The sequence below is a fragment of the Callithrix jacchus genome, chromosome 7 (genome assembly GCF_049354715.1).
Source record: "Callithrix jacchus isolate 240 chromosome 7, calJac240_pri, whole genome shotgun sequence".
Lineage (NCBI taxonomy): Eukaryota > Metazoa > Chordata > Mammalia > Primates > Cebidae > Callithrix > Callithrix jacchus.
Window position 1 is genome coordinate 11,092,672 of NC_133508.1, and position 7,711 is coordinate 11,100,382.

At 37.7% G+C, this 7,711-nt stretch overlaps 1 non-coding gene across 1 annotated transcript; it reads right to left on the reverse strand.

The window, feature by feature from the left end:
- Positions 1-361: 361 nt before the first annotated feature.
- Positions 362-463, reverse strand: LOC118143394 (U6 spliceosomal RNA). The gene has a single exon (XR_004727615.1). It is a non-coding gene; the product is annotated as a U6 spliceosomal RNA (small nuclear RNA).
- Positions 464-7,711: the final 7,248 nt, after the last annotated feature.

Sequence of the window (7,711 nt, forward strand, 5' to 3'; positions counted from 1 at the left end):
TGACTATAAAATTTACCACGTTCTGCTTATTGAAAAGGTCATACTTTTTGCACTGGCTGCAGTGAGAGTTTGGTTTTAAATCTACTGTTTTTATAAATGGGTATGATTCTGGGATTTTCATTCTGTTTATAAATCATTTTACCTTTTCTTTTTTTATCTTAAATCAGGGAGGGATGCTTCCCCTACTTTATTATTAATTTTTCTCTTGACTGCTATCTTTTATAAAGGATCTTATTCATACCCTTTGGGAGTCATTCCTTCAGCTACAAAATATTCAGCTTCCTTGAAGAAAGGAAAATATTTTTTACATTTTTCGGATAGTGATAAAAAGAGCCCTTTATTCATCTGTTCATGATGACTAAAAAATATGGAACACTTTATGAATTTACATGTCATCCTTGCGTCGGGGCCATGCTAATCTTCTCTGTATCGAAACACCACATTATATTAATTGCTAGAACTTTATAAAAATTTTGTTATCCAGTAAAGTGAGTTCTTGCATAATTTGCTTCTTCAGAATTTGTCTATGTTTGACCTTTGTATCTTCGTTGAAATTTTAGAGTGTTCTTATCAAGTTGTATAGCGTAATCTATTGATATTTGTGTTAGAGTTGTAAGTAATCCATTTTGGGGATGATAATATTTTTATATCTTCATTTCTTTAGTTTTCATATGGAGGCAATACTGGTTTCATATAATAAGATGAGTAGTGTTCTTTATTTTAATTTCTGAAAGGGTTTTATAAATCTGAAATTACTGAATATTTTGTAAACTATGTTGAATTATGGGCTGAAGGAATTTCTTCACTGAAATGTTAAATTCCACAATGAATTTTAGACCTTTCAGATTTTCTATTTCTCGGTCAGCTTTGTGGATGTCCCATTTTTCTGGGTATTTGAAGATTCCATTTAAATTTAAAATAATTAGCGTAGAGACAATCACGATTATCATCCTATTTTGATGTTTATCCAGTTTACCTTTATCTTTGTAGTAAGTTTTGAAATAAGAGCTTATAAGTTCTCCAAAATTAATATATTTCAAGTTTTTTCTATTCTGAGTACCTCAATTTTCCATATGAATTTTAGAATCATTTGACACTTAGTGCAAAAACTAAGGTGGGTTTTTGTTAGAAATTGTGTTGAATCTGCAGATCAACTTAGAGCATATTGTCATCTAAACAATATAGAGATTCCAATCAATGAGCATAGAATAGGTTTCATTCAATTCAGTCCTGAATGTATTTTAATGATGCTTTGTAGCCCTCACTGTACATATATATTCATTTCTTTTGTTAAATTTATTTTACAATGTTTTATTTTTGATGCTATTTTAAATAAAGTTACAATTGATTTTTTTAAACTGATCTTGTAGTCTGCAATTCTGCTGGATGTTTTTATTAACTTTAAGAGTTGTTTTTTGTGGATTCATTATGATGTTTTATAAATTAGATTGTCCTCTGCAAATAGACATTGATTTACTTCATTACGTTCAATCTGTATGCTTTACTTGACTACTTGTCCTGGCTAGAAATCAAGTGCAATTGCAGTATAAGTTGTAAGACAGGGCATTCCTGTCTTATCATTGACCAGCGAGAGGAAGCTCTCAGTCTCTCATGACTAGGAGTAACGTTAGATGTGGGTACTTTGAGATACCTTTTGTCAGTTTGAGGGGCTCCATTCTATTCTTAGTTGTTGAGTATTTTAACCATAAATGGGTGTTGGATTTTAAAAGATACTTCTTTTGTGTGTCTATTGATATGATCATGTACTTCTGGGTTTTTGTTTCCTTGATAAATATCTTACTTTAATTGATTTTCTAACAGGAAACCAACCGTGCAGTTTTGGGGAAAGTCTCACTTGGTTGTTTTCTTAGTCTTTTTTCTGATGCTATAACAGGATACCATAGACTGGATAATTTATAGAAAATAGAGATTTATTTGGCTTGTGGAGACTGTGAAGTCCAACAGCATGGTGCCAGCATCTGCCCAGGTGTCCTGTGAGGGCATTCTTGTGGCATCATTGCATGGTGGAAGGTGGAAAGGCAAAAGCAAGACATGAGACAGAGAGAGCAAGAGGGCACTGCTTTTGTTACAAGCCCACTCTCACAGTCACTAACCCAAGCCCGTGATTGAATCATTCATGAGAGTTTGGCTCTCATGACCTAATCACCTCTTAAAGACCACAATTGTCAATCCTGTTGTATTGGGGATTACGTTTTCAACACATTAACTTCTAGGAAACCTAAAAGATGAAACCACGGCAATCATCCTATATAGTCCTTTAAATATGCTGCCAAATTCTATTTACCAGTGTTTTGTTGAGATTGTTTTTGCTTCTCTTCATAAGGCTCCTTTCCCTTAAATTTCTCCTTATTATTCTCCATAAAAATAATACATATTTTATCTTTTGTACCTCATCAATAGTCTTATAATTATTACTTTATCTAATTGTTTTCAAATCAAATAAGAGAGATAATGTCATTAACAAAATAATACACTTATATTGTCTTTTATACTTAACTATGCAATTCCTTTCATCAGTGCCCTTTGTTTCTTGATGCAGTTTTGAGTTACTGTCTAGGGTCATTTTATTTCTGCCTTAAGAGCTGCCTTTACTATTACTTGCAAGACGAATAAAATGACTAATTATTTCCATTTTGTTTTTTTTTTTTGTTTTTGCTTTTATCTTGCAATGTGTTTTCTCCTTCATTTGTGAAGACGTGGTGTGCACAGAGAATTATCGGTTAATGGCCTCATTCTGCCCTTTGAATCCATCATCCTATTGAGCTCTGGACACCATCGTTTCTGAAGATAAATAAACTGTAACCTCATTGAAGCTTCCTCATATGCAGTGAGTTGCTTGTCTCTTGCTGTTTTCAATACGTTTTCTGTCTTTGGCTTTTGACATGTTTTCATGGTGTGCCTGAGTGTGTGTTTCTTTACGACTCTGCCTCAGCCTTCACTTCATGATTGTGCAGAGCCTGAAGCTTCCACAGAAGTGAGTGCATATGCCCTTCTTGGTCCTGTCCTGAGCATCTGCACAGTCCTGGCCATGTGCAGAGACCCAAGCTTGCACTTGGCGTTTTGGATGCCCAGGAGCCACTGCAGCTTTTGAAAACTCCCAGGGACACCATCTACCCCAGATTTTACTTTCAAGGTTTTACTTAGCTTGTTTTTCCGTCACATGTTCTCCCAGTCTCAGGCAGCTACGTTACTGAACTATAACTTGTTTGTTTGTGTGTGGTTTTCTGTTTTTCTTTGTTTGTTTGTTTGGTTGGTTGGTTGGTTTGTGTTTGTTTGTTTTTTTGAGACAGAATCTTGCTCTGTCACCGGGCTGGAGTGCAGTGCGTGATCTTGGCTCACTGCAACCTCTGCCTCCTGGGTTCAAGCGATTCTCCTGCTTCACCCACCCAAGTAGCTGGGATGACAGGCACCTGCCACCACACCCAGCTAATTTTTGCATTTTTAGTAGAGACCAGGTTTCACTGTATTGGCCAGGATGGTCTTGATCTCTTGACCTCATGATCTGCCCACCTCAGCCTCCCACATGCTAACAAACACCATCTAAGAAAAGCCTGCTCACCCTGGGCAATGTCTGCACTGGGAGTACAGAAGACAAGCCTTACAATGCGACTCTCTACAGAAGCCCAGACAGGTCAGATGATGATGGTCACCTGAGACCAGGATTTTGAAAAAGGCCGAGTCCCATTCTAAGGCTATGAGAGGCGGCTTTGCTGCTTGTTGTGATCACAGCGTTTGATTTTCAAGGCTGTCATGGAGCTGGGAGAGGCTGATGTGAATAGACCGGGTAAAAATATCACAGATTCACTCTTCTACCTGGAGTTAGCTGGATTTCTTCAATATAAGTGCTTCCAGATAAGTATAAACCTTTGGTTATTTTCTGGAGTTTTTAAAAAGTTTATTTTGGTAATTTTGGGAAATGTTTTCATTGATTTTATGAAAGGAAGGGTTTTGGAGATCTTTGCTTCACTTTTCCTAATGATCTCTAATCTAACTTTAAATCAAACACCAAAGTCTAAATCTTGACTATGGCGTATTTTTTAATTTGCATCTTCTGATATAGTTTGCTTTTTATAGTTTCCAATTCTCCATTTAAATTCTAGATTTTACCTTTTATCTCACTGAATAAGTGATTAAAATTAAAGCAAGTATTTCCCAATACTAATCAAGAGTTACTTTACATCTACAGCAGAGGCTGCACGGAGTATCATACCATTTATATGAGACCAAAGGTGCAAGAACCAAACAGTATAATGTGTAAGGATGTGTTCCATGATAAAGCTAAAGAATACCAAAAAGAAGCAAAAAATCCAAGATAGCGCTATCTTCTCCAGCTAGGACAAGAGAACAGGATTTGAAAAGGGGCATGTGGATGGCTTAGTGGTAACACAAATATTTTATTTCTTAATTTGTATGATGAGTTCATGAATACATCTTCCATCATTATGCTTCTTAACTTACAAATAGTTTATATTACCATACATACACTTTCCATATTATACATTTACAAACCAAATCCTGATGTATCAATAATAAAACTGTGACTAATTGTATTATTTACCTTTTTACCACCTGAACATGAAAACTAATTACAAAGAAATAACTTACAAAAAGTAACATGATTTAGAGTATAAAAAGAAGGTGAGAAGTGTTGACAACTGTATATTCATTAAAACATAAAGTCCTGGAACATTAGTCTTGATATAAATGATCTGAAAGGTCAAGATGCTGAGAAATGCTCTCATTATGAAAAGAAAGTCTTCAACGTGAACTAATCAAGGCTTCTCAGATGGTGACAGGGATTGAAACCTTGACACAAATATGTTTTGACAGTAGTTAAGGAATTCAGAATTAGAGTCTACAATGTAATCAGCTAATTCCAGAAGAGGACCCACAACCAGAAAGAGTTTCACATAGCGAGGTACAGAGGTACAAAGAAGGTGGGCCGTAAAAATAAGGCAGATGAAACGCTTTCCAAGCTATATGAGGTTGCTTTGGGGAAGAAAAGGCATGTGAAGTTAATGACAAAGTAGGGTAGCTCTGAAGAGGTGTAGACGATTCTCTCTGGGCTTATGTGAAATGTTTAATTTTATAATTATGCAGCCCACTGTAGAAGCATCATAGCAGGAAGGTAAAACAGGATTTTATCAGTTTCCAGATGTGAAGCACACAACTCAAAATGCTCACCAAAGAACACTATTACCTCACCCAGTCATATTTCAAATGGCAAAACTACGATTTCAGCATTCATGCTGACTACTGTCATATTCAGGTTACAACCAATGTTTAGCAAAAGAACTGAAGGGCTCAAGTACAGTCTGAGGTTTTCAATTTGAGTGGAAAAATACAATATAATATTTCTTCTAAATATATATACGCATTATACTTTGCTTATAACTACTCAAACATACTTATCTTTATAGCATTTTAGCCTTCAGATTCCAAGGGAATGACAATAGGTACACTTACCAACTCATTAAAAGAAAATTATCCCATATATGCATGTATTCAAATGCATTGGTAGTTATAGGTAGATGTAAACACACATAATTTATACATATTTGTGTTAATTAAGGTATGTGCATACACACAAAATTCCATTAATTAAATATCTGTTGAGCACACACAGCAGAGATATAATATTACATCTTAATTTAACCTTTGTACATTGAATAAGCAAGTTATTATTTTCATTAAGTAAAGTCACTTTAGAGTTCAGAAAGTGGAAATAGATGTAATGTGTCTAATAAATGCTTCTTCCAAGCCCTTAGTACCATAACAAAGGCATTTTAAAATAAATACACAAACCCACGAAGAGGTGGCCATCAGGGGAGCAGAAAGCCATTGAACAATATTATATCTGCGAAAGAAAACAGTTGAGTAGAAGTTCGTCTAGCAGATCCAAAGAGGCACCACAAACTCATGGTGAGGAAAGCTGGAACAAAATCTGATTTAAATGTAGATTCTTAAGCCTGGGGACAATGGCTCACACCTGTAATCCAGGGACTTTGGGATGCCAAGGTGGGTGGACTGCTTGAGCCCAGGAGTTCAAGACCAGCCTGGGCAACATGCTGAGATTCAGTCTCTATAAAAATAAAAAAAAAAAAAAAGAAAGAAAGAAAGAAATAGCTGGGCGTGGTGATACATGCCTTTGGTCCCAGCTACTTAGGAGGCTGAAGTGGGAGGATGGCTTGAGCCTGAGAGGTCAAGGCTGCAGTGAGCCATGATTGCACCACTGCAGTCCAGCTGAGACCCTGTCTAAAAACTAAACAAATACACAAATAAATGAATGCATATCCTCATAAGGTGCAGGGACCAGCAGCACCAGTGCCATTAGTGGTTAAAGTTCTCAGGAGAGGGAGAAGCCACCGCTGCTGAGGGCATGGCTGCCATTTTGCAGATGAGAGGCAGACCAACCTCTGCGGAGCAGCCTCTGCGGACCAACCACTGCGGACCAGCCTCTGCATACCAACCTCTGTGGACCAGCCTCTGCGGACCAACCTCTGTGGACCAGCCTCTGCGGACCAACCTCTGCATACCAACCTCTGTGGACCAGCCCCTGCGGACCAGCCTCTGCATACCAACCACTGCGGACCAGCCTCTGCATACCAACCTCTGTGGACCAGCCTCTGCATACCAACTTCTGTGGACCAGCCTCTGCAGACCAGCCTCTGCGGACAAACCTCTGTGGACCAGATGCTGGATGCTAACTGTCTTTCCAGAGCTGGTCTCAGATCACAGTTAGACAAATTTCTACTTTTCAGACAAATATGAAATGACACTTTTATGAAAAATCTCAACTGCCAAGGAGAAAAAATAAAGATATAACTTTGTATGCTCCACAGCAAACAAAGGATCCATCTGCCAGGCCATCTCATGACCAGGCTTAGTGTTCATAAAACCCATCTCTGGCTTAAACTTCCAAATAGCAGCTTATTTCATCTTTTTTATTTACAAATAAAGAATTGTGGATGTCCTGATGCCTGAGGAAAGTCTATGATGTGAAATAGAAAATTTATGCAAATCAGAAAACCAGTAAACAGCTTAAAGGAAGGGAGAAACAACTCCAGGAGCCAGGCATGGTGGTGTGTGCCTGTGGTCCCCGCTACTTGGGAGGCTGAAGGAGGAGGATGGCATAAGCCTGGAGGTCGAGGTGCAGTGATCCATGATCGTGCCACTGCACTCAGCCTGGATAATGAGAGAGAGAGAGAGAGAGAGAGAGAGAGAGAGAGAGAGAGAGAGAGAGAATATCAAGCATATTATTATAAGATTCTCAGAAAGACAAGAGAAGTTATTGTACGCGTGAGGTAAGAATAGTGTCTGATTCATAAGGACATGCTTCTGAGAGTTATAGGGAAACTCAATTAAAAACTTGGAAGGCATAGTTAGGAAACTTTCCCAAAACACAGAGCAAAAACACAAGAACACAGGGAGAGGGAACATGGACTAATCCTAAAGGTCTAACCACAGCAATAACAGGAGTCTCAGAAAGAAAAACATTAAGACAGAAGATGGGGAGGAGGGACTCCATTAAACAGTTCAAAAAGAAGAGGTTCTGACCTCGGGAAATAGGAATGAGAATACCTTTAGGTTCCTCAATAAACACTAGAGGTTAGAAGACATTGAAGGGGTGATTGCATAATACTGAAGAAAAATTATTTCTAACTTAGAAGTCTACACCCAAACTCCTAGT